Source organism: Callospermophilus lateralis, unplaced genomic scaffold (genome assembly GCF_048772815.1).
Source record: "Callospermophilus lateralis isolate mCalLat2 unplaced genomic scaffold, mCalLat2.hap1 Scaffold_413, whole genome shotgun sequence".
Classification (NCBI taxonomy): Eukaryota; Metazoa; Chordata; class Mammalia; order Rodentia; family Sciuridae; genus Callospermophilus; species Callospermophilus lateralis.
The window spans coordinates 1,196,067-1,222,488 of NW_027514365.1; the positions used below are offsets into that span (position 1 = coordinate 1,196,067).

Sequence of the window (26,422 nt, forward strand, 5' to 3'; positions counted from 1 at the left end):
GAAAATTCTTGCATTGTTTTTCACATGAGCTTTTAGGGGAAATACCTCATAAGTAAATATTAAAACCTGCATAAAAGTGATTTTACTCTCTTTCATAGTAGGTAAACACTTTTCAATGACCACCCCCTCATCATGTTGTCACCATAAGGGGGTTCAAAGAGGTCTATCCAGGGGCAGAGATGCCTATTCTGACCTTCTAGGTTCTTGACACATCACCTAAAATTGAAGGACACATCAGGTTTTAGTAAAGAGCAAGAGCTTTATTTGAAAGGGAAAGGGAAAGACACATTCTTAGAGCAGAGTTCAGACTATTTCAAGAGCAAGAAGTGCTTTGGGGATCCCGGGCTCTTCTTTTACAGGAAACTTTGTAGGCGTAGGCATGGGAAGGTATATGGAAATGACTTCAGTCTGGTGAATTCAGTACTTTGATCATGGATTGCAAGATGTTCATGGTAGCCTTGGCTTCTTCCAGGATCTTCAGTTTGATATTGTCTCTTATTTAGATAACATGTGGGATGTGCCTTAAAATGTACCCACCTTTGCTTTATCTAATCTGAAAATACATTGTGTAGTGACCTTCAGCTTTAATCAGAATGGGGCAGATTTCACAGATGAGAGAATTTATAGTAACCCTAAGATTTGTAGATTTCTCAGAAATTTCTTTTCTGGAGGAAAAAAAATACAGGTTTGGGCAGTAAATCTGACCATAGAGCTTTCAGATATACAATTATAGTTTTTTTTCCTTATCTTTTATCTCCTTTCTAAATAGCTTTATTCCTTTTCTTACTGCAGTGTGACTTGGGTCAATCAAGACAGCTTGAAGTTAATCATACAGGTCTGACTCCCCTTGCCAGTGACGAATTTAGAGGCAGGCATGTGACCTAGATTGGGACAATAAGGTGTGAGAGGAAGTCTTCTAGATGGTTTTAGGAAAGATTTCTTAGCTCTAGAAATGAGGAAGAAATAGGTCAATTAAATTTCTTAACATTGGTTCATATTAGGATAAGATGCCTGGAGCTGTTTCTATCATTTTATTATTTATCTAACCTGAAGAGCCAGAGGCAGACTAGAAAGATGAGAAGAATCCAGGGAACTGACATAACAAACCCTGGGGCCTTTTTGCCTCCAGATTTTCTGTAATGACATAATCCATCCCCTTATTAAATTATTTCATGTCACATATTATAAGTGCATATCTTAAAAGATGATAAATGATCAAGAAATGAAAAACATATAGGTAAAATAAAATATATCTATAGCCAAATCTGGAGGCAGGCAGTTTATTATGCTGATATTTCCCTTGTCATTCACATTAAACACTCATATTGCTTTATTTTAAATTTCTTTTTTAGTTGTAGTTGGACACAGTATCTTTATTTTAATTTTTTATGTGGTGCTGAGGATCGAACCCAGGGCATCACACGAGCTAGGTGAGCGCGCTACCACCAAGCCACAATCCCAGCCCCAAACACTCATATTTATTATGGAAGGTCTCCCTCCATTGATTCAGACCAACTAGGAGCCCCATATCTTCCATGTTTCCATGGTGTAGTCCTCAGAGAAGGTCCAAGGTCTAAGTCATCACTATTACTCCCCAAGTTTCAGACTAAAATGTGTCCACCAAGATGTCCTTGAGAACAGATGAAAGCTCCATTAGGTCTGCAGCTCTGGCTGGCTGTCCCTGAAGGTGCTATTGTTAGCCCTGCCACTACCTTTCCTGTTCAGCATCTGGGTTCCGTATCCTTGTAATAAATTTTTGATCTGAAAGCTGCTGTGTCCTATATATACACACAGCCAAGCTAGCTTTCTTTTGATTGGCACTAATATGGTATATCTTTTTTCCATCCTTGTACTTTTATTTGTATGTTATGTGTAAAGTTGGTTCCCTGTAGGCAGCATATAGTTAGGGCTTGCTTTGTTTCTGTAATCAATCTCTCCCTTTTATTTGCAGTAGTCACTTTCTAGTTCACTGCTTTAAAAATAAAAGAGGACATTCTTCTCTGCTCATTTTGAATGTGTCCTCTAAAATTTCCTGTGTTGGAAACTTAATCCCTAATTTCATATGCCAATGTTATTTGAGGATGCACCTTTGGTAGGTAATTCAGATTAGATGAGGATTTTATAAGATGAAGAGATCTGAGCTATCAGGCCATGTGATGTCCTCTGCCACTTTTTTTGGAACCCAGGATGCTTAACCACTGAGCCACATCCCTAGTTTTTTTTTTTTTTTTTTTTTTTTTTTTTTTTTTTTGGTGAGACAAGTTCTCACTAAGCTGCTTAGGGCCTTGCAGAGTTGCTGAGGCTGGCGTTTAACCCACAATCCCGTCTCAGCTTCCTGAGTCACTGGGATTACTGGCATGTGTGCCCTGCTTCCCTCTGCCATGTTAAAATGCAGCAAGAGGCCCCTTATCAGGCTGGCACCATGTTTCCAGAATTTGGATTTCTCAGACCCCAAAACTGTGAGCTAAAGAATCTATATTCTTAATAAATTTCCCAGTCTGTGGTACTCAATTATAGCAACAGAAAACATTAGTCTCTCTTATCTCTATACCCTAACAACACTTTAAAAAATATTGCTCTCTACATAGATTTTCAAACTGGTGATAAGGAGTTTGGAAATATAGCTGTACCTGGCTTGGGACATGACATGTGGTAGGGGGAGGTAGAAACAATGAGGACTTTGTAGATTACTGTAGTAGTTTAGTTACTATACTGAGGACATGAAATTTAATAAATACCTCTGAATGAAGTGTTTCTACTGAAAGAAAAGTTGGTGACAGACTTCTATAGTCACTGCAATTTATCTAGAGATCTTTTCTCTGATCTCTAGATAAAATCTTTGTCACTCCTACCTGAAATTATGTAAAGAATTAGACAGTTTCAGTGTCTGATATGGTATACACTTGGAGCAATTAATGCTACCTTTCTTTATACAGTTAAGGAAAAGGAAATCAGAAAAATACAATATATGCCCCAGGTCATGCCCCTGCCTGGCTAGTGATAGAGTCTGGAATATAACCCTTCCCTATTTCCAAAAGGACTGGCGAACCTCATTGCTCTAGTGTTAACTTTTGATTGTTGTTAAAAAGATTCGTGTTAATTTCTACTCTACATCTTTGTTTTGATTTGTGGTCCCACTCAGAATCTGAGAAAAATAGAAATCAAACAAAGAAAATCATTTAAGAACAGAATGAAACCCACAGATAGCAATATAGATAATTTCACAGAACAAGTGGGACACCTGGTAAGAGGACACAATGAAAGAAAATGACAGCATTTTCCAGTCTGTGGTAAATGTAGTGCAGGATTATCAGCCCCATCTTGTGACTTTCTTTAGATATTGCTTCTAAATTCAATTTTTTTAAAAAAATACCTATTTTTTAGTTGGACACAATATCTTTTTTTTAATTTATTTTTATGTGGTGCTGAGGATCGAACCCAGGGCCTCACATGTGCTAGGTGAGCACTGCCTTCCAAAGTTATTCACCGCCACTCTAAGCGCGAGCCCACGGAAGCTGCTTTAAGACCCAGCCACGACTTGGGAACCAAGTCAGGATCCTGGGTGTCTCCCATGTCGCGGGCCAGAGGTTTCCAGGACTCGGTTAAGGAAGGGGTTCCTAGACTTCATTTCCCACTTCAATAAGGACGTAGGCGTCCAGTGACACCAGGTCGCGCAGTGCGGCTGGGGGAGGTGCCCATAGGCAGAGGGCGGCTACAGCCAGCTCCGCAGCCCAACCGCTCTTCCCGCCTTCATGCGCAAACAGGAAGTGGGGCGGAACCAGCCAAGCACTCCATTCGCGATTGGCCAGCGCCGCCGCCGCTTACCGCTGCGAGAGGAAGGGGTCGGCACCGCCCACCGCCCCACAGTCGGCCGCTTAGCGGTTTGGGAGAGACGCCAGCCGAAGTTACGGGTGTCGGAGCCCGCAGCTCATGGGTCGTGGAGCCCTGGCCCGCCGCGTCCCCCGGGCCTTCCGGCTCATTCAAAGAGGAGCTGCTCTGCGCCGTCTGCTGCGACCTCTTCCGCGATGTGGTGACAGTGCACTGTGGCCACAACTTCTGCCGTGGGTGCGTGAGCCGCTAAAGGAAGTGCCAATGGCGCCCACATGCCCGGTGTGCGAGGACTGGTCGTCGCCCGCTGACCTGCGCACCAACCACACCCTGAACAACCTGGTGGAGAAGCTGCTGCGCGAGGAGGCCAAGGACTCGCGCTGGACAGGCCCCTCATCCTCGCGCCTCTGCCGTTTGCACCCCGCGGCCAGTTGAGTCTCTTCTGCCTGGAGGACAAGGAGCTGCTCTGCTGCACATGCCAGACCGACCCCCGCCACAGGGGACATCGCGTGCAGCCAGTGAAGGACCCTGCCCACGACTTTCGGGTAAGAGTGGCGGTGAGCGCCCAGTGATCCAGCGCACACGTGGTGGCCGCGGCTGTACCCCATCCCTGCACCCGGGCTCCGCCCTCCAGCCAGCTAGCGCTGCGTGTGCTCAGGCCTCCAGGGCTCCCCGCTCCAGCTCCGGGGGCTTCCTTAAGACCCCCACCGCGAATGTGGTTATCTATTGGGTCTGCCTTCTTCAAGGCCGGCCCAGGATGGGTCAGAGTGCAAACAGGAAGTGGGATACAGGGTCAGCGACCTTCTCCAGACAGCCCTGCCCCTTTCTGAGTGGCCTGGCCCAGCCAGCAGAGGTGGCCAGGTCCCTCTGAGCGGCACCAGTGTGGGTAGCCCACGAACCCTCAGTTTAGAAGTGGGGGAGGAGCCCAGGACCTGGCAAGGGATGTAGAGCCTTAAGGTTTCCCGCAGCTCAGTCACCATCCTCAGGTGATCCCGAAGTTTGTCTAGCTGCCAGGAGAGGCCCTTGGCTCAGGCCCACTGGTTGGTTCTCTATCATTCTTTTAGCATCTTAATGCGCAGAGTTCCAATAGGTATAAACCAGGGAACAACTTTAATTTTCCACATTAAAAGTAATGTGGAAAAGTCTTTGTTATAGAAAGGAAAAAGTGATTAGGAAATAAGGGTTAACCTAGCTAAGAATTTTTCAGAAATATTTAGACTTTAGCCCTTAGAAACACATTTGTTTTTCGGCTCGTTTGTGAATGAATGAGTCACACCCTACATCACCTATATATGTAAAAAAATAAAAGTAAAATTCTGGAAATGCCCTTTGTACTCTGGAAGAAGTTACACAATGTGAAAACACTAAAATTTGGAGCTGGGGATGTGGCTCAGTTGTAGAGCTTTTGCCAGGTGTGTATGAGGTCCTGGGTCCCATTCCCAGCACTCAAAAAGGAAAGAAGCAGTAAATTTATTTTATCACCTACTAATGCATGTATCAGACCAACAGTTTGGAGAACACTGGTTAGCTGGCAGGAAGCTGACTGTGCCCAGAAGGAGGTACTCCACACACCCCCTCTCCTTTCTTTGCAGTGCCTTTATTAAGAAATAATTTTAAGTTTGTTATAGTTCCACACACATTTTGGCATAGACAAGTAAAAGAGAACTCAGGAGTGCCATCATTATACATTTTTTTTTAAAGAGAGAGGGAGAGAGAGAGAGAATTTTTAATATTTATTTTTTAGTTTTTGGCGGATACAACATCTTTGTATGTGGTGCTGAGGATGGAACCCAGGCCGCACGCATGCCAGGCGAGCATGCTACCGCTTGAGCCACATCCCCAGCCCCATTATGCATGTTTGATTGAGTAACCCTGTGACTCCTGTGCACTCCCACTAGCAGAAGTGATGGATACTGATTTGAGACAGCTGAAGAAAGTGCTGGACTCACTGGGAATTGGGGTCTAGATAGGAGTACCATGAGTCAAGGTGTAACTAATTCTCATGGGGCTGGCAGAGCTGCAGATCAGGAGATGGGCAGGAGTCAAGGCCAGGAACACTCACAGACCCTCCCCAGTTTGGAGCCAAGCCCCAAGCCAGGATTCAAGAACAGTGAGATTGAGGCCAGGAAGCATGAGGGTCCATGACAGCTTTCTTAATTAGCAGATGCCTTGCCCTGCTAGGTCCTAGAAGAGCTACAGGAGATGAGATAGAGAATTCTCACCCTCAAGGAGCTTCCAGGAGAGACCCGAGGGCTGTGGAGGTATTAGCCAGGGGAAGGAATGAGGGAGGGTATATGGCAGAGACAGTAGTGTCTGGAAGGGTCTGGAAGTGAGGAAACCTGACTTTCCAGGCACCTAGAGAATTTCAGTAGTTACAACAGGATGGAGATGCAGATGGAGCCTTGTGTCAGGCCAGTGGGTCCTCAGGGTGATGCCAGAGAGGCAGGGAATAGTCTAGTCCAGGGCCGCCTGAAGCAGGGTGGGACTCATTCATTTACCAGACAAACATGAGCTGAGGGTCTCCTGTGTGCCAAAACCTGTTCTGGGTGCCCAGGTCCCTGAGATAGCCCCTTATCTTATGAAGTTCATATTTTAGAGGGGGAAGTCAGGAGTTAGTAGACAAGACATGGTTCTGCATGGTTGGACATGCGTGGTGGTTCTGGGGGGAGCAGTGTGGGATCCCCCCTCCCATCCCACTGCCATGTGAGAAGGAGCTAGGTCAAAAGTTCTGCTGGCTGTGGGGAGCCCTGTGGGATTCTCAGACGGGGGTTTGTGATGAGATAGTATGTTTTAGAAAAAAGATCACTTTGGCCACCATCTAAGGATGAAGCAAAACTAAAAATCATGTGGGTGGATACTTGTAGAGAACTTACTATATGTTAGATTCTCTTAAGCATGTGCATGTTAGCAAATGTAATGCTCACAAATGTTCAACAAGGCTGGGTGTGTTAGTTTTCTATCATTGATACAGTAAACTGGCACAAACACAGTGGTTTAAAACAGCATAAGTTGATTGTAGTTCTAGAGGTCAGAAGGCCCAAATTCAAGCTGTCTGCACAGCTGCATTCCTTTTGGAGGTTTCAGGGGAGAACATGTTTCCTTGTCTTCTCCATCTTTAAGGAGCATGACTCTGACTTCTGCATCAGTTGTCTTATTGCCTTCCTTGGCTGACTACCACCTCTCTCATAAGGCCCTCGTGATTGGACCCACTCAGATTATCCAGAGGAATCTCCCCGTATCAAGATCCTTAATTCCGACATCTGCAGAATCCCTTTTGCCATAACATTCACAGTTGTATTGATTAGAACTTGGGCTTTGCAGGGTTGTGGGGCATTTCAGCTTGCTGTAGTTAGTAGCGTTATCCCTATCTTACAGTGTAATGAGGTACAGTATAAAGACAGTCTCAGTTTAAGTAACTGTCAAAGTTACAGAACTCGTAGCTAGACTTCCCCTGGGCCTAGTTTGATCTGTGCTCTGGTCATTGGCTTTGAGAGAGCCTTCTCTCAGTGCTGCTTGTGCTCTGATCCCAGAGCTGTGGGCAGCCAAGTGTGTTTGGATAATCAGGCATCTGGGTGGCTGTTGATCATTGTCAGTGTGCAGAAAGCAGGTAGGTTGAACACCTGCAATGTTCTGGGCACAGTGTATCCAGCAGAATACAGTCCAGTCCTAGAGACCCTGCCTGGGTGAAGTTGACAGGTACAGTTGAATACTCTCACTAACAATTGAAGTTTCAGTGAAGGATGGGACACTCTAAGAGGAAGGCCTACTTTTTTCGTCTGTTGAGGCATAGTAAGGAGCCTCTGAACAACTGATTTCACAAGACCTAAAGGTCCAGAGGAGTAAACGAAGGCCAGTAGCAGTAGTGGGGGCATAGGGTGGGGCCTGCAGTGACCAAAGGACATTCTACATGAGGAATGAAGAAGTTTGGGACAGATCCCACAGGGCATCCAAGGGCATTTTAAAGAGCTTGCCTGGTGTCCTCAGCACACAGAGATATGACTAAAAAGACTTAGGAGATTTTGGAATATAACGGAAATGTTTAAACAGAGCTCTAGGAAGAACACAAGTGCTTGTGGGACCTTAGGAAGTCCTGGAGTGCAGTGTTTCTCAAACCTGAACAACATGCTTGCTCTTCTTAAAGGAAAAAGTGTTCCAATAATGTGGCTTAAATATGTTACCACGTAGGTGCACACAAACACAAAACATATAAATTGCTCTTGCCTATATCACAGATATGCAATAAACTAAAGGAAGTTGCCAGATTAAGTCCAAGCAAAATTAGGATCTGTACAATTCCAGTTAAAATATTAATTACAAGATTTTATTTTGCTGAAACTAAATCTCTACTCTTGGCAGAGATCCTTTTGATTGATTCTCTTTACTGTGTTCCAAGTGCTGGCTTGATTCAGGAGTCAAAGCTTCCCTGTTTGAAGAACTCAGAAACTCAAACTCAGTTGATGCACATGGTTGGCCTGCTTACAGCACCCATACACCCTCTACATGCTGAGTGTATTGCTCTTCCCTCATTAGGCCAAGACCATGACACTCATACAGACTAGTGCCTGGTAATCATTAACACATTTACACATGCTAGTGCTAATGTTGTAGGAACCAAGAGCATGTGTCACACTGTGTATGAGGTAACTCAGGATGGGCTTATCTTGGTGGGGTTTTTTTTTTGGTTCATCATTCAACGAAAACACTATCTCAGAATAACTCTTACACTACTTGCAAATCCACAAAATACTCAGACACAGACCCTTCCAGGGGACTTTAAAGATAGTTACATTTACTAATGAGAAAATGGAAACTTGGGAAAATTCATTCATGCACTTCTTGAAGCTTTGGGGTAAACATGATAAAATTCTTGGGTCAGAACTCAAGTTTAGTGTTTTCAATACCAGACACATTCCAAACTCCCTCGGAGGCCCAGGCCTCTAACTGCCTTGTCTGGACCCCTTTCTTATACATGCCTCTGGACTTTGACATAGGTCCCGAAGCCTTGGTCCCCTCCCTGGGGCTACCTTCTCAGAATCAGCCTGAGAAGTATCAACTCAGGGATTCCAGTTACTCTTAGCCACATTCAGAGGTCTCCCCACCATGGTTTGCATGTGGTTCATCCTCTCCAAAAACAAAGGTTGACATTTAATCTCCATTGAAAGGTATTAAGAGGGTAGAAACTTAATGTGACTGGTGTTTAGAGGTGAAGCCTTTGAGTAGGATTAGATAGGAGTGTCAGAGCCCCCACCATCCTGGTGGCTTTATGAGAGGGGAAGAAACAGGATTCACATGCACTTCCTGTTTCCCACTGTGTGATGCCCTCACCCATACTGGAACTCAGCTATCCTGGAAGCCTATCACCAGACATGGCCCTAAGTCTCAACTCAGAACTCTGAGCCAGAATCAGCCTGTTTCCTAATAGCTTATCCTATGCTGTTGTATTACTGCAAACAGAAAATGGACTAAGACATTCCCCTTCTAGTTCTTTCTACCCTTTCCTAACTACTCACTACTTTCTGGGTCCTCAGCTTTCAATTCAAGCCTGGCAGATCCCTAGTTTCAATAGAGGATATTCATTGCCTCCTTGTTAAGCCTGTGCCCCCGGCAGAGAGGGAGTCTCAATTGCCCACTGTGGCTCTTGAGTGAAGAGGTCCCAGCAGTAGGCAGCATGGTAAACACCTATTGTGTGATGAGTCTGCATATCAAGGGGGAAGAAAGATCTGGAAAACAAATTGGAGTTGGATGAGATCTAGATGAGGTTATCTTAGCATTTGTGCTGTACATTAAGAAACCTGGAACATCTGGTAGGAGAATTAAATTTCTTGGCTCACAGTGGCACTTATTGGTACTAAGAGCTAGACCTTGCAGCACGTACTTTGTGCCTTCCCACTTCTCAGCCCTTGACATGCACTGATTTGTCAACCCATGAGCTCTTATAATGATATCCCTCTTATCAGGTAGGAAACTGGTATTAAGTAATTAGCCCTGTCCCTGCTACATGTAGGTGTTCCATAAATGGTGATGGTAATTTACCAGTACTATTATTAAAATCATTATTATTTTTATTAGAATTAATCTAATATTAGTAATATTAGATTATTATTATTAGAATATTTACTATTTTTCCAAAAGAAAATATATGAAAAGATTTCTCACAATGTAGATGAAAAGGTAGGAATCCAACCTAAAATTTACAGTGTTCTTCAGGGAGTCCAGAAAGTTCAGAAGCAATAATTAAAATTTAAAAAACAAAAACTACTGAAGAGATAAATATTTGAATTTGACAAGTAAAGTCTGTCACATCATCTAAGCAATATGAGAACGTCAGGAGAAGGAGGGGTCTGGAGGGAAATGTGTAGAGAAGGCCTTATGGGAAATAACTTCATTTGATGGGAAATGAGGGGGTCAGACCCCCTAAGATTAGTGACTTCAGACCAGTACAGTCTGGAACATTTCAAAGGGAACTTGTGGTCCTTCCCCCTGTCTTATCCCCACAGCTCAGGGACTCAGCTCAGCCTGGACCAGTCCCAGGCTGAGCAGGATGCCTTTCTGTGCTGTATTATGGCAGCTTGAGAGACAACAGACCCCTCTACCTCCTCAGCCCTGTTCCCTGTACCAGGCATAGGACAAGGGAGCAGGGCTACAGGACATCTGAGGGCCCTTAGCATTATAAAGAAATGATTTGAAATCAGGACTAACATTCAGCTGTGCCCCAGGGGATTGGCATGGACCAGGTTCAGTAAATGCTGTTTTCATGCTCTTGTCAAAGTGGAATTCCAGTAATAAATGTGGTGTTTGTCCTCCCTGTCTGGCCTCCAGTCCTAACTTGCCTCCCTGCCTCCTTCTCATTCCCCACATCAGGCCAAGTGTAGAAACATGGAGTGCACGCTTCAGGAGAAAGCCAAGGCCTTCTGGGCCATGCGACGCCCCTACGAGGCCATCACCAAGCACAATCAGGTGAGTGCTTGGACCCAGCGTACAGCCAGGGAGAAGCAGGGGAGGGTTGGCCTTGGCTCTGTTGATGCCGCCCGTGGGCTAGCTGTGGACTTGGAAGTCTCATACGGCCTTGTTCTCAGCTGCTGACTGGGCTATACTGCCTCACTGAAGACCTGGGCATGGCACACCAGCAGCACAGGCATGGCTTAAGAAGCCACCTGTGCCATTGCACTGTCATTTAATAATAACCTCAGTGTGTGTTGCATTTCACCATTCACTCAGTGCAAGCCCCTGCGATTCCTGTGATTCTGGGTTTCCTTTCAGTGCCCATGTCCACTCCACCACAGCCCTGTTCCCTGTCTCTGAACCATACATGTCCATCGAACTCCACATGCATTGCTGCGCCTCCTTCCTGGCTGCTCCCTGCTTCTGTTCTTGGTTTTCTGTTCTTTGTTCTGTTTTTTCCATTCTCCAAGCACTCCAGTGGTCTTTTGGAAAAGCACATCGCTGTGTCATTCCTCTGCTTAAAATCGCCTAGTGTAGTTCCATGCCCCAGACTGCGGTCCCGATTCCTTCCCATGGCCAAGGCTTTTGTCTGCCCCTTGCCCGCCCCAAGTTCATCTACTGTTCTGTGGCTTGGTGCTCTGTGCTTCTGCCACTTCTGTGGCCTTCTCTGTCCCTTAAATGAGCTAAAGCTGTTCCCCTGGCCCTATAGTCAAAGGTGCCGTTAAAATTTCAGCTTACACATTCCTTGGGAAGCTTTCCCTGCTGCTATCCAGACTAGCCCTTCCCTTTTACCCGGCTTCCGGTCTCCCTCATTTTCTTCAAGACACTTCATTACCTTGTTATTTTCTAGTTTGTCCCCTCTCATCAAAATACAAGAAAAGTGTGCACATTCCCAATGTCTGGAAGTTCTGGGTACCTGCAGGGGACCAGTAATGAGCTTGTTGCTGGTTCCATGGCTAGATATTAGGAGGCTTCCCTGAGCCCAGTCCTTGGCCACTCAGGCACTGTAGGGACTTCAGGGGAGTGCCCAGCAGCTCAAACCAGGTATGTCAGCTATGGCTGAGATGAGTGGTAATTACTAGAATCAGTCATCTCTCAGAAGGTGACAGACCAGAGCCAGGGTCAGCAAGACAGAAACCAGCCTGTCCCAAGCTGGAGGAGCAGAGAAGGAATCGAGGCTGTGAAATACAGAGTCCAGGGCAGTAAGCTGCAGGCTGACCTTGGAAATCCAACCTTGTGTTTACAGGCAGATCCCTCGGCCCCCACCAAACTCATGCACTCACCTGTAGAAAGAAATTCCCTCTTCCTAGGATTTTTGTGAAACTTTGATATAAGGTAATGCATCTGAGTGTCCACAGAGAGAGGCCATTCAATGTTTGTGATGTTTTGGAGACCAAGAAGCTGAGTTGACAGAGTGGCACCATTTGATCATCTTAGGTCAGAGCCATGAGTACAGCCCAAGATTCCAGTCCACAAATGAGATTGCAGCCTGCCATTGCTAGAGGACCTGGTTTGTTGTGTTCTTCTGGTACTGTCATGGAGTCATTAGGCTTCATTTCTGCCCTGTAACCAATGTCGTCATGGCCAAAGCTGTTTGGCTGGCTTTGTGTGTAAAAAAATAATAAAGGGAGACACAGAGACAAGGTGCAGAGGCAGGGAAGGTGTCCAAGTGGCCACGTTTATTTATACCAATAGGATACGTTTGGTTATTAGTACCATAACTACATTATTTTTTAGAGTATCAGTAAGGTTGCTTATTCTGCAAGTAAATTTTACAGTTATAGTATGCAATGTAGGAGCTTTGTGCAGTTCTTAAGAAAGTCCATTGTTTAAAGTTACTGTTAGGCAGGCAGCTCCAGGAGCAGCAGAGCTTGGTGAAACATTGTAGTTATCTAGCAAATAAGTTTCTTTATTCCTAGGAACTATGTGCCTGCAATCAAGGTCGAGGTTTGATGAGCCTCTGATGAGCCTCTAACACAGAGGCTTCTCAGGGCGTTGCCATACCAGCTAGACATTGCATATATATTAGCTATATTACTAGATCCTAAGAGAGATTGCAGGGCATTCTAAAGGTGGGAAACAAGGTGCCTGTTACCCTCCGGGAGTTTGCTGACCAGGGGAATGCTTCCCTGTACATTTCCATGATCAGAATACCTACATTTGTGGGTATGGGGCTGGACTAGGGGGAAGGGGGGTGCATCCATCTCTCCCTGCCAGGCAGCAGAGAGCTCTTAGGCTTCTTGTGGAGGCCAGGGTTCTTAAGGTGGTCAGGTTGAGGCCTCCAGAGTTCTAGCTGGATGGGTGCTTTTCCCGTTAAATTCTCTGAATCCAAGTTGCTGAGTATACATTCTGTTATTTACCCCTTTACCATGAGGCTGTCCCTGCTGGTGTGACAGTGGCTGGAGTTTCCTTGGCTCTTGCTGAGTTTTCCTCTTTGCTCCATCCTTTCTTGTCCTGTGTGAGAAGAATCAGTAGATTCCACTTTTCCTACGTGGTCCCTTCTCGTTTGCCCATCTTTTCACAGTATAGATTTCTTTTGTGAATGATGTGAATGCCAATTCATATTCGTTTTTTGTTCTTGGAATATTTGTCTTTTCTCCCATTGGATTTTTGGAGTGCTTTTGTATATTAAGACTAATACTAGTTTGTTGAATATATTGTAAACATTTTTCCCAGTTTGTCATTTCTTTTTCAATGGTTTATTTTCAGGGTTTTTTTTTGGGGGGGGGTCATTTATACAGTAGTCATTTTGGAATTACATGCATGTATTTAACCCTGCTTATAAGGTCTTGACATTTAAAACTTATCTTTAATATACATTCATTTATCTCATTGTTTGAGTCTTTTTATTTCATATTATGCTAAGCAATTTCTTTCTTATTCTCAGGCAAGAAGTATTTCTTTGCTTTTTCTCTGAGAATTTTTATGGTTTGGGTCTCATTTTCTTAATATTTTTGTGGTTATGATTTGGAATGTGCACATTTTTATGATTGAGTGTTAAATACTTCCCACTGTTTTAGAAAACCTTTTGATCAGACATATTTAAGGGCAAAAGATTTGAAGGCAAACAAGTTTTAAAAATTGTTGCTATTTGAAATAATTCACTTCTGTCACACAGAGTTTTCCATGCCATTGAGAACCCAAATGAGATACAGAATGTTGTGTGTGAGGAGGTTACAGGACTAGGGTTATCATCAATAAGCAATGATTTCTTTTTCTTTTTTTAAAGAGGGTCACACTAAGCTGCTTAGGGCCTTGCTGAGTTGCTGAGGCTGATCTTGAACTTGAAACCCTCCTGCCTTAGTGTTCCCAATCACTGGGATTGCAGGCGTGCACCACCGTGCTTGACCAGTGATTTCTAAAAAATTATCAAAACAGCTGCTATGCTCTCCCATTTGAAATTTAAACTTATAAATTTGTGCTAGTCAAGTCTTACATCGATGCTTCATCTCTAGGGTTCTACATAGGATTCTTTCTGAAAATCTGAAGGTCACCAGCTTGGGAACAGCAGAGGCTCCCCAGGTCTGAGTCACTGACCCCAATTCTCTACTGCAGGTGGAGGCGGCGGGACTGGAAGACTGCATCTGTCAGGAGTTCTACAAGCTCCCTGAGTTCCTGAGAGCAGAGGAGCAGGCTGTTCTGGACGCTGTGGCCCAGGAGACCAGGCAGAAGCAGCTCCTGGCCGATGAGAAGATGAAGCAACTCATAGAAGAGACAGAGGTGCTGGCTCACAAGATCAAGCGGCTGCAGATGGAACTGAAGGAAGATGATGTCTATTTTCTTATGGTGAGGAGCGTGGTCCCCGCATTCTGTGATGGGGCCAGATATTCAGGGACTAGAGAACCATGGTCATCAGCGCTGCCATGCCAGTCTTCCTGTGACCTCTTGGCTTTGGTCCTGAGGGATGGCATCTGTGGGCTGCTTATCAGAGGCCAGGGGCATGACAGGGGTGGCGTCTCCAGCCTCTTCTCTCCCCTGCTCTCCCCGTCTCTCTCTCTTGCTCCCCCTGTTCTCTTTGCTTTTGTGCCATCCTTGGTTTCTTCTCTCTCTACCCCTAGTAAACGTGGTCTTTCAAAACCAGATTTTTTTAATATTTAAATATGGCTTGTTCTCTCTTAAGAATGATTCCATTCTCACTTAAAAAAAACAAATGCCATTGAGTTTATTTTTTCTCACTTTGGTTGATTGCATCATTGGGCCCCACAGAGAAGTTTCTGTAACTTAAAGGCTGGTTTGTAAATCAGGATGATCAGGATGACATACTATCCTCTTCACCACCGACAGCTCACCTTCTGGAACGGGGGGCAAATACTGTGTTCCAGCAGTGTGTCCCATTCTGGGGAGGACCTTTGTGGGTTGACCACCTCATATCAAGCCATGATATGCCTTGTCTCCAGAGGGCACTGATTACAGAATCACTCAAAGGATTTAAATTGTTTCTTTCTTTGACGATTCTGCTAAGGAAATTGTCATCCTCCCAATGATTTTGGTTTGTGATTTTGTTTTTCTAAATAACAGCTTTATTGAGATATAATTTATATATTGCACTGTGTAAATCACCATTTTTTTGTTGTTGTTATTTAGTTTTTTAAAAGATAGGATCTCATTCTTGCTTTTGCTGGCTTCAAATTGCTGGGCTCGAGTGACCTTCTTGCTTCCTGAGTAATTGGAACTACAGTCCCACACCACTACACCCAGCTTGTCACTTATTTAAAACATACAGTTCAGTGATTTCAGCACTGTACAGTTGTGCAACCATCACAACAATCTGTATTTCAGATCATTTCATCCATCCAAAAAGAAGCTCCAAATCCTTCAGCTGTCACTCCCCTCTTCCTCCTGTCCTGGTGCCTTTCAGCCACCAATCTCTCTTGTCTACCTAATTTGCCTATTTTACACATTTCACATAAATGGAGTCATATAATATGTACCTTTTGTGACTGGTTTCTTTTACTCAGCATATTTTGTAACTTCATCCATGTCTTAGCAACTAATTGTTCTTTCCTTGTTATGGTGGAATGATACTATTCTATTGTATATTACATTTTATCTGTTCATCAATTTGTGATTATTTGGGTTGTTTTTATTTTTTGCTCTTGTAGGTAATAGGGCTATAAATATTCATATACCACTGTTTTGGTTTGTTTTGTACTGGGGGTGGAACCCAGGGTGCTTTTAACACTGAGCTACATCCCTAGTGCTAGTTTTTTTAAATCTTGAGACAGAGTCTGGCTGACTTGCTTGAGGTCTAAGTTGCTGAGGCTGGCCTTGAACTTTTGATCCTGTTTTAGCCTCCCAAGTCACTGGGATGACAGGCACACACCACTACACCCAACTAATGTACTAGTTATATGCACATGTTTTCACTTCTCTTGGATGTTGCTAGCTTCTTTGGTAACTCTGACCCTTTGAAGAGCTGCCAGATTCTTTTGCAAGGCAAATGCACTGTTTTATATTGCCATCAGTGGTGAATAATGATTCTACTTTCTCTACATCTTTTCCAACTCTCTCTCTCTATATATATATATATGTGTGTGTGTGTGTATATGTGTGTGTATGTATGTATGTATGTATGTATATATAAGTAAGTAGCCATCCCATTGAGTTTGAAGTGGTATCTCATTATTTTGATTTGCATTTCATGATGGCTAACAATATTTAGCATCTTTTCATGTGCTTATTGGTCATTTGTAGATCTTCTTTGGGGAAGTATCAATTCTACATTTTTATCCATTTTTAATTAGGTTGTTTCTTTGTCAGTTGTAAAAATTCTTTGTGTTCTAGACACAAGTTCTTTCTCAGTTTTAGCTCTATATTTAGCCCTTTGATGTATTTTATGTCATTTTTTTTAATATGGCATCAAGTTAGGGTCCACCTTTAACAATTTAGTGTGTACTTTAATAATTTTTACAATTTTTTGGAAAGATCATTCCTCTCTTAAATTACTTTGCTGTCCTCATAGATAATTGGCTGACAGTGAATGTGAGGGTTTACTTCTGGACTTTCAGTTCTGTTCCTTCCATTGATTTCCCCGTCTGCCCACATGTTAGTCCTGCACTCTCTTGACTATTGTTGCTCTAAAATAAGCTGTGAAATTGGGGAGTGTGAGTCCTCCAACTTTACTCTTCTTTTTAAAGATTATTTGGCTCTTTGGGGTTCCTTGAATTTCCATATGAAATTTAGAATCAGTTTCTACAAAGAAAGTACCTGGGATTTTGAAAGGAATTCTGCTGAATACCTAGATCAGCTTGGGGAGAATGGACATCTTAACAATATTAAGTCTTCTGATCCATGAACATGGGGTGCATGGCTCCTCTTGAGGTCAGAAACTTACCATGCTTTCTCTGTGTCTGTGTCTGTGTCTTTTCTTTCAGAAACACAAACACCGAAAGTGCCAGTAAGTTCACAAGTCTGGTGGAGGGGAGGGGAAGAGCAGGCAGAAACACCAAAGGTGCAAAATCCAGTGGCTCCAGGGCCAGGCATGTAACGCAGCCAACTGGTGGGATCCACAGGAAGTGGTGGGGACAGCCAGATTGAGAGACCTTTCTTTGAGGCTCTCCAATTCTGACTGGCATGGAACGTCTCCAGCCACTGTGAGGGGAGGGGAGCAGCATGCATCTGCTCATGCTTCTCAGTGGCCATCTAACATTTAGACATCTTTTTTGACCAGCCTCCTCCCTCTGAGAGCTTCAGGATAGGCCCTTGTCCTGCACACTCGTGTGCCTTGATGGCTTTGGGTTCTCTGGGATGAATAGTTAATAATTTTGTCCCTGTCTGAACCGTCCAAAGATAAAAGAGTGGGCTTTGGGAATTAGGGGAAGTAGTGAGTTCCCTGTCACCAGAGGTGCTCAAGCAAAGGACTGTGACCTCTTGGTTTTGTTTGAGTAGAGCACTGTTAAGGTCCCTTCCAATTTGTTACACATGCCACAAGCAGATGTGTAAGTGTGATTTTTGTCCACAAGGATGGCAGCAGTGTTGGAGAACCTCCTATTTCTATTTTTCCCAGCTGGGGTGGGATGAGCCGTCCTACTGAATCCTGAAGGGTGTGGCAGCTCAGTTGGTTCCTGGACCAATCAGGTTTGTCTTGGGGAAGGCGGCCAGGAAACCTAGGCCTGAGGCAAGGGAGCAAGGTCTGTTGTCCATTTCCAGTGAACCCAGATAAGCCTAGGTGCTTTGGCCCAACTTCACCCACCATGCCCAGTCCTCCTTCCACAGGCTTTTCTGCACGGTGGAGCTGGAACCCATCCAGCCTGGCATGCTCTTCAACCCCTGCCAGTACCTGGATTCCCTGCAGTACCATGTGTGGAAGAAGATGATCAGTTCCATCAAATCTGGTAAGGGTTTCTGGGAGGTGTTCGTGCCCTGGGAAGGTACTCAAGATAGCACAGAGCTCCTGCCAAGCTCCACTCTGTCAGGCTCTACCCATTCTCTCCACTGACCTCCAAGCAGGCCCTTGACCTTGGTCATCTCCCTCCTGCCTGATGGCTGCAGCCCCTCCTGGCAGACCACCTTCCTATACAGGCCCTGACCCTCTGTCCTCTTCAGAAAGAGAAATACTTCCTCTATTCAGAATTGTAACGTGTATAATGAAAGGCTTTCTCCATCCAAGGTCACCAAAGGACCACACACGGGGTGCTTTAAATGACAGAAATATATTCTCTCATGGTTATGAAGGTTAGAAGCTCATGCTCAGGTGACAGCAGGGCTGTGGTCCTCTGAAACCTGTGGCAGGGGCCCTCTATCTCTTCTAGCTTCTGGTGTTGGCTGGCAGGCCTGGCTGCCCTTGGCCTGCAGCTGCAGCACCTCACCCTCTGCCCTCTACAACATGGCTTTTTCCCTCATGTGTTGTCTCCATTCCCCTTTTTATAAGGGCACAGTCAAAGTGGGTTAAAGTTCCACCCTGCTCCAGTCTGACTTCGTCTTAACTGTATTTATAGTAATAAATACACTTAAGTATTTATTACTATAACTGTATTTATAGTAATGCCCATTTCCAAATAAAGGCACATTCTGGGCCACTGGGTGGGGCCTAGGATTTTCACATACATTTTGGCCATTACATTTGAACCCATGATTTCCATCAACCCAGGGCAACTAGAACTGAGGTGGTCATTTTGGGGCCCTGGGGACACCACCTGGTGTGGCAGGTGGGAGAGTATCAGATTTGCTGACTGTCCCCCTTCTGCCCCCAGTGCCCTTCAGCTTCGATCCCAACACTGCAGCAGGCTGTATCTCAGTGTCTGATGACCTCACCAGCGTCACCAACCATGGCTACCGCCTGCAGGTGGAAAACCAGAGCACTTCTCCTCAGAACCCTTCCTGCTGGGATCCTGCACCTTCTCTCAAGGCTCCCATGCTTGGGAGGTGGCCCTGGGTGACCTACAGAGCTGGCAGGTGGGTGTGGTGCGGTTGAGGCCAGATACAGGTGCAGAAGACCACTCACACAGCTGCCACCATGACACACGCTTTGGCTTCTGGTACGTGTGCCACACGCAGGGTGTGGAGTTGGAACACTGTGTGACCTGGACCCGGCCACCTCACCCCTGATCCTGACCATCCCGTGCTGCCTACGTGTGGAGCTGGAGTGCGAAGAGGGTGAGCTGTCCTTCTATGATGCTGAACATAACTGCCACCTATACACCTTCCATGCACGCTTCTGGGAGGTGCGGCCCTACTTTTACCTTGGGGGTGTGTGGGGTGATAGGCCTCCTGAGCCCTTGAGCATCTGCCCCTTGTGCATCACTATAAAGGAAGAGCTGGACGTCTGAACTGGCCCAGGCCTGCTGGATGCTGTGCCGTGGGCCTGCTTTATTCCTACCTCTTCCTGAAGCCCATCCCCGACCTTGGCACCTCTGCCCACTACCTTGTGAGGTGCCAGCATTCTCTGCCATTCTGTCTTGCCTTTTTCTGTGACTCTAGGCCCTATGCCTCTTCTTTATTTTTGGTTCCTTCTCTGTTCAGTTAAAAGCCATCCAGGAAGTATCTCACTGGGTCCAGGCTCTACCCAGAGTGTGAATTTTTAAGTCCTCATTTGAGAATTTCTGGAGAAAATGTTTACTTCTAGAACAGGCCTGTTTTAAAATGTAGGTTTTATTATTTTCCAGGTATGGTTAAACCAATTAATCAGGAGATGACTACTGTTGGAAAGAGTCTGTCACTCATTTCCCAGCCATGCCACATGGAGCCACACAGGAAAGCACTAGGGTCAGTCAAGATACAAAGGGGAAAGAGGGGAAGGTGCTGGCAAAGCCTTTGTTGTGGTTTTCCTGGGAAGGAATGGGTGGGGCAGCATAGACCAGGTGAACGCTCGCCAGTCTTGAGTAGTTGCAGTGGGTTCTGGTGTGTGAGGACTGCTCCTCGTTTCTTGCACTTGCCTTAGGATGATTAGGACAGGAGATGTTGACTTGGCAGAGAGCCTGCTACAGGAATTGGTGTGATTCCATGGTCTAGGTTGGCTGGACTCATGAGACAGGCAGCCTTCAGGTCTATTGGCTGTCTAGGGATTGGCTAGCTTAAGAGCTGCGGTCACTCCAGTGCCAGAACATCAGGAATTCAGCAAAGAAGCAAACAGTTAGTGCAGGGCTCAGCGTAGCTACTGCTTTATGTTACTAGTTTAAAACTTGCACGGATCTTCCTGGGGGTCCTGTAAGGTAGGAGGCAAAGCTGCCCATCCGTATCCATCAACTCCAGTTTATCTGGTTGTACATCAAGAGCTAATCTCCTGAACCAAGAGCTCCAGAACACTTAACAAACTTAAAATCATGCTGTGCACCTGTTCCCTCGCTGGGACTCACCTTTCTCATCTGTACAATAGACAGTGGGACTAGAAGACCATGTCCTTCTATAATTCTGTGGGGTGAGTTCCTCTGGTGAAATTATGAGAAGGGAAGGGAAGAGGTGCTCCCTCCAGTTAGGAAGAAAGGAAGGGTGTGATCCGAGGGAGGCCGTTCGGAAGACAGGTGCTGTGCAGTGGGAAGGAAGGCAGTGTCCCTTGTCCTCACTGCCGCGTGTCACTGACCTCAGCCGGCTTGCTCCCTGTTGGGTTCCATCCTATTTCTCCTCTCTACTGTAAACCTCCACCTTTCCTTCTTCATGCCTGCAAATGCTTTCTAATTTCCAGCTCACTGTGTGTGTCCTGGGAACTGGCAACATGAAAGGAGATACTGTCCCGTGGGTACCGTGTTATAGTTTGGGGCACGTTCCAGCCTGGATTCCCCACTTTATAATAGCTGATGTTCTAAACATTAATTAGGAGTCCTGGTTATAAGTGTGTTGTGCACATTGGTTATGTAACTAGTGGGGAGGGACAAAGTGTGACATGCCACTGGGACCAGCTTGGCAGTTTGCAAATGAGCTCACATGTGTCAGATTCTCAGCCTCCCCCCCCCCCCCCCACACACACAAAAAAAGCTCTAGGCACTTTAGGAACCAAGCAGTTGTGATTGTGTGTGCTCTGCTGGGGTTTAACCTGTCAAGTACAGATTCTGTATGATCAGCTTGACTTGTTGGTTAGAATAAATGTTTTAAACTATTTTCACCCAAGCTGTTACGAGTTTTTTGTTTGTTTGTTTTAAGATATAGGATAATTTGGATAGCCTAGGCCTCCTTTTCAAAGAAATAAAAATGATGTGCTTTTTCTTTTGACATTATTTCTTTTGGTGTTCTTGTAAGCCAGAGTTTTTCCGTGTTGTAGTGTGTATTCTTATTGTAATATTCCGTTTATGAAATGATGTACTGTGTTTTATTGTTTGCCAGTTGATGGGTATTTGGCCTGTTTCCACGTTTTGTTGGTTTTGAGTAGTGCTGCTGGGAACATCTGTGTACAGATTTTTGTGTGGACCTGTCTGTCTTTCTCTTTGGGTCCACCCAGGCATTGACATGCTGTGTCTTATGGTGACTCTTCTTAATCTTTTGAGGAACCACCAAGCTGCTTTTCGATGCAGCCGTACCCCCTTTGACTCCCATTAGCAGTGTGTGCGGATTCCGGGTACACAGCACCCTTGTCAGCACTGTGATCTGTGTTCTGACTTAGCCCTTCTGTGATGGTAAAGTGGTATGGCTTTGGCTTTCATGTGCATTTCCTTGATGCTGATACCGAGTAGCTTGTTCATGTGCTTATTGGCCATTTATATATCTGTTTGGGGGAACTGTCTTGAGTCTTTCCCCATTTTAGCTGGGTTGTCTTTATTGTTAAGTTTAAGGGTTCTCTATGTATTCTAGAGACTAGTCCCTTTGTCAGATATAGAACTTATAAACTTTCCTCTTCATTCTAGGTGTGTCCATTCACTTTCTTGGTGACATCCTTTGAAACCCCCAGTTTTTTAATTTGGATAATGTCTAGTCTGTGTGTTTTTTTTTTTTTTTTTGGTTGCTTAAAGATCTTAGGAATCCTCCTTTTGACACTGCCCTTAAGACCATCTGGCCTCGGTTCTGGATATGCTCAGAGTAAGGTGGCTATCTTGTTGGCAGCAAGCCCCTCTCCAAGGGTCTTCCTTGAATATTCTCCCACCTGTGCCTCTTTCTCCCCATTCCAGCATCCACCCTGGAGGCAGCAGCCCACTGTACACTGCCTGTCTTATTCTCCTTTTGAATCCATCTTTGGTCTCCAGTGGCCACCCAGAGTGGCCCCTACTCCTGACCTGCTCATGTGCATTTCTGCAATGCAGCTTTCAGAGCTCACTGTGGCTGGACTCTGTTCTACTTGGTGTCCTGGCTCCATCTCACATTGCTCCAGGCACACCTGGCTGTTACACACACTGCCTGGTACTCACAGGGCCATTTGTATCACCTGTGTTAACTGTGTGACCTGCTGTTGGTTACTCGGACTGTTCTGGTTATATTTGGTGCACCACCTGTGTGCACACTCCTTATCTGCCTGGGCTTATGTCCTCATCTGCAGATCTTCCCTAACCCCTAACTGTGTGCCCTTTAGATGGGAGCCTGGGGAGCAGACTTCTGAGTGCCAAGGCAAATATCAGGAGAGTCCCCCCTGGCTCCTTGAACTTGCACGTTGGCACCAGTGATCACTTGGTCATAACTCAGTGTGTAATAGTCATTTTCTTCTTTTCTTCTTGCTTCTGAAGGGTGAAGTTTTGGCAGAATGAGATTATTATTGGTTAACTATCAAAATGGCAGTCTGGTGAGCCCCGTGGTTAGTGATGGTGCTGGGCAGGAGTGTTCCCAACACCTTAGAGAGATATTAACAGAACTCTGCCCAGTAGGCTTCTGCCTGCTTTGCCTCCTTTGTTGTAGATCCTGCTCAGGATTCCTGGGGCTGTTATTGCATGTTCCCCCTCCTGCTGGAAGGCACCTGCCTGTCTTCTCTGCTTGAGTGCAGGGACCACATCATTCTCACATTTGCTGTCCTAGGTCCAGGGATGTCCTCGGCCACAGTGGGCGGTTCTTGTGTGGATGCATCATGTCAATGACAAATCATAAATACAAAGTAGGGGTAAGATAATAATGGGGATGAAAAATTCTGATTAGCATCTTTCTATGCCGTCTCTGTGTTTAGATATATATACTGTGTCACGGTGGCCGACAGTGCCACTGCAGTAGCGTGCACACAGTTTTGCAGCCTTGGAGCAGGGGGCAGTACCACACAGCCCAGATGTGCAGTAGGCTATGCCGTCGAGGTTTGGTAAGCAGACTCAGTGTTCACAGTGACGAATTTGCTGAAGAGTGCATGTCACAAAACATATCTCTGTCACTAATCAACATGCAACCTTTTGGAGGTATGACCTGCAGATCAGGCAAGCTGTCCTCAACTACTTCACAAAACTACCAGTAGCATTTGGTAAGGCACAAGGGTCAGGATCCTGGACCCAGATTCCAACCCTGTGATGGAGAAGCTATCTGAGGCTTTTGGACATCTGTTGCAAGTAGAAAGAGGGTGATAGTACCTGCCTCAGGCTTCTCAGGGATCCAGTGAGGCAGACTTTGGAAAAATGCCGAGTATTCTACCCTAAACCTAGTATAGGCTTATTGCTGTTGGCTAATTCTTCAGCAAATGGGATGTTCTGCATGTTGAAATTCTGATTCACAGTCACGATGAATCCCAAAGAAAAGTGAGAAGCTGAGATGTGGCAGTTATGTTGGGAACGCTTACTTTCCTTTAGATTTTTGACAAGAGTATGTCTATACAACTTAACATTTGTGAAAAAGTTTCAATAACATGGAAAAGTGGTTGTAGTAACCAAGAAAAATAGGTTTCAGAGTTAAACATTCAGAGTTGGAATGCTCTTACAAAAAAAGTCAAGCAGTAATTTGCCTTTAATTTGTGTGTGTGTGTGTGTGTGCGTGGTGCTTGCTCACGTACATGTGTGCTTGTGTATGTTTGATAATCTGTGTACATGGCAGTAAACCCAAAGGTACAAAATGTACTAGAACAATCTCACACCTCTGCACATTCAGCTCTCCTAGTAGGCAGTCCCTCCTATCAGTGTTTTTTCTCTTTACAGAGAGATTTTGTGTATGGCACATAGCCTATAAGAGTATTCTGTCCCTCCCTGCCCAGCACATTATAATTAAAATGCAGATTGTCCCATACTGTATCTGTAAGCAACCCAGCCATGAGGAGAAAACTCCAAGCATGTTATTAAAATAGTTTTCCCTTCTCAAGGGGGAGGTTTGTCTGGGATGTTTTCATGCACTCAGTTCAATTGGTGGATTTTACTTTAGGTTTTAGTTTAAATATTGCATTATAATTGGTGTTTAAAACCAAGAGGAAAAAAGCTAAATGGAAACCTTAAACCTAATACTTCAACATAGATTTTTTTAAATCTCTATCCTCCCAAAGGTGTCCATTGGTTAAGAGGCTGGATATGGGATTGGATGCCCAGAGTTTAAACTGACCACCATTGTGACGCTGGGGAGAGACAACCCCTCTACCTCTTGCTGTCATCATGTGGAAAAGACCTAATAGTTCCTGTCTCTTAAGGTGGTTATAGACTTTAAGGGAGCAAGTGTGTAAAACTCTGGAAGTTGGGCAAACATTAATAGCCAAGTTCTCTATCATTACTCCTGACCCTGCTCCTTACATAGCTGTGAAGCTTTGGTAGAGCATCGAACTTCTGTAAACAGGGCAACTTGGACACTTGCATGGTTTTCCCCAGGTCAACCCATGTCATTGGCAAGATCTGTGTGGCCCACAGAAGAAAAGACAGCTGCCTACCAGTATTCAAAAATCTGGTTGTGGTACCAGAGGCTTTGCCTCATGTTTTCAGCCTGGAGAAAAAGAGTCATAATGTTTTAGGCATAGCAGAAAATTCTAGAGAGGAATAGATCTTTATTAGTCATCATATCATACACAATGAAACTGTGTTGTCAACTTCCAAAATGGTTCATGTAGCTGTATGCATGAGATTAAAGAGGATGTCAAATACTGACTCATGCCCAGAGAAGGTAATCTTAATGATAGTGATTTGGATTGGACAAGACAATCGTTAGTGATGGGAGAAGCTGAGCTTATTGATCTCTCCCTTCATGTTTTAAGAAAGAACAGAACTTTGTGCCCTGGCCTGTCCCACCTGCTCCTTCCAACAGTAACCAGAGTTGGGAAGACAGGTCAGTAAGGACTGAGTCTGATGGCAAGGGTAGCCTTCCTGCTCTGGGGTGTTTGTCCTTGTTTGTGGTTGTTGCTCTGGTGGGTTTCCTTTGCCAGGGAGCAGGCTGGGGAAGATAGGAGATTTGGTTTCTATGAATACTGGCTGGCTGGGATTTGCATAATGTAGTGCAGAGAACAGTCTGGAAACACTGTAGACCAGGGAGGAACACAGAGGCACGTGGAAATGAATTAGAGGGCCAGGGTAGCCAGGCTCCATTCAGCCCTCTTCTAGGGAAGGGAGTCTGTCCCTCCCTGCTCCCTGAACAGCAGCAGCATGGAGCCTGAGGAAGGAGGGAGGCATGTGAACAGCACCCCCCACAGGGCATGGCACACACTGGGCTCAACCAATCCAGGGCTCTTCTGCTTCCTCCCCTGAACTCCACTACTGGCAAAGGCTGCTCTTCCATGACCACCTGCTGTGCTGACCTCCATTTTACTCAGAAGGCATTCCAAGTATGTTTATTTTAATCCTTGCTTCCAGCCAACCACCATGTGAGACAGGTGCAGGAAGCTTATCAAAGCCCCATGAGTGATCTCTCATGAAGCCAAACCTTAAATACATCTCCCAGAGTTAATATCCCCAGATCCCAGAGCACCTTCTAGGCTTTACACCAGTAAATGTGATCTAACTGCGACAATTCAGTTTGAAGGTCTGACCCTAGGTAGGGAGTGTGGGATAAAGAGGAGAGATGCTAGAAATACTGAAGGAGGGTGGGATTGCCAGCCTGTGTCATGGACAGAGTGCTGTAGGTGATGAAAGTTGGGAGTCTGGTGGCTGCCAGGCTTCTGGCTTGAGTGACTGGTGGTGGCTACTGAGGTAGGGACTAGAGGAAAGCAGGTAAGTTTGTTTTGTGCTTGTGGAACTTTTTGGTGGAAGCCTGGAGAAGAGCACTGTAACTCATGGTCTGGATGTGAGGGAACGGGGTCAGAAGCCATTTGTACGTGGTCTTGTTGAGGTCACAGGAGTCTGGGCTCTCACATGGGAAGTTAAATAATGAGATGGACAAAAATCTGGGGAGCAATGACCCTTTAAGAAGTATGCCAAGG

General features: G+C 45.2%; 1 pseudogene; it reads left to right on the plus strand.

Annotated features, from left to right (window-relative positions):
• The first annotated feature begins 379 nt into the window (after nucleotides 1-379).
• On the plus strand, nucleotides 380-19,538 carry LOC143387247 (E3 ubiquitin-protein ligase TRIM35-like; annotated as a pseudogene).
• The last annotated feature ends 6,884 nt before the right edge of the window (nucleotides 19,539-26,422 follow it).